We start from the raw sequence: 939 nt of genomic DNA on the forward strand, positions 1-939 counted from the left end.
GTCACCCACCCAGGACACCTGGCTTGCAGCCACCTGGCTCCCCTGATGGACACTGTGTGGCTCCTGGTGTCCCATCCCAGGGCTGTCCCCTGCTGAGGGACACTGCTGTCCCCAGGTCTTGTCCCCGGGCCTTGTGCCCTCACCCTGGTCCTGACAGCTGTCCCTCCTGGGGGGTTGAATAGCCGCCATATGTTGCTGCCGAATCCCTCGCATTCATGGGGCTTCCTCCAAACCCCCACCTGTCTCCCACCAGGGCCAGACCCTCCCACCCCGGGGAACACAGCCCCTTATTGAGAGTCCCAGTGTCCTGCCAGGTCCCTCTTTGACACGTGTGGGGACAGCCCGGCCAGTGCCAGCATGCAAGGAAGCAGCCTCATGGGTGCCGAGGATGCCTCTGTCGTGGGAGGACCCCAGACTCCACGGAGGGATTTGTTAGTGGGGGTCCTACTGGGTGAATCCCTCCTCTGGGTGCAATTTGGGGCTGGGAAGGGGAAGAGCTGTGTCCAAGCAGGGTTAGGGAGCAAAGGAGGCCGTGGTGGGGCAGAAATGCAGAAGGTTTAGTGCTAGCAGTGGGGCAGAGCATCACCTGATGAACATAGGCAAGCAGGGGGAATCAGGGAACCCAGTATGGTCACTGGACTAGGCTCCAGCTGACTGGTGTGTTGGGGCACCCACAATATCCTCAGACTGGGACCTAGTGGATCGGTACGTTGGGGCACCCAGTATTGTCCCCAGACTGCGATCCAGTGGACTGGAGGCTGCTTACCCACTAGCAACTCCCTGTTGATACCCACCTCATCCCAGATCAAATCTGGAATGGTAATTAAAAACCAAAATATGACTGTTCCCCAGACGGACTTTATACCTCCCTTGTTATCCCTGATTTCATGATGGGGAAACTGAGGCACGGAGGCTGGCACTTGGGGCTATGAGGTTAAG

The sequence above is a fragment of the Mesitornis unicolor genome, unplaced genomic scaffold, assembly GCF_000695765.1.
Source record: "Mesitornis unicolor isolate BGI_N332 unplaced genomic scaffold, ASM69576v1 scaffold6893, whole genome shotgun sequence".
NCBI classification, from domain to species: Eukaryota; Metazoa; Chordata; class Aves; order Mesitornithiformes; family Mesitornithidae; genus Mesitornis; species Mesitornis unicolor.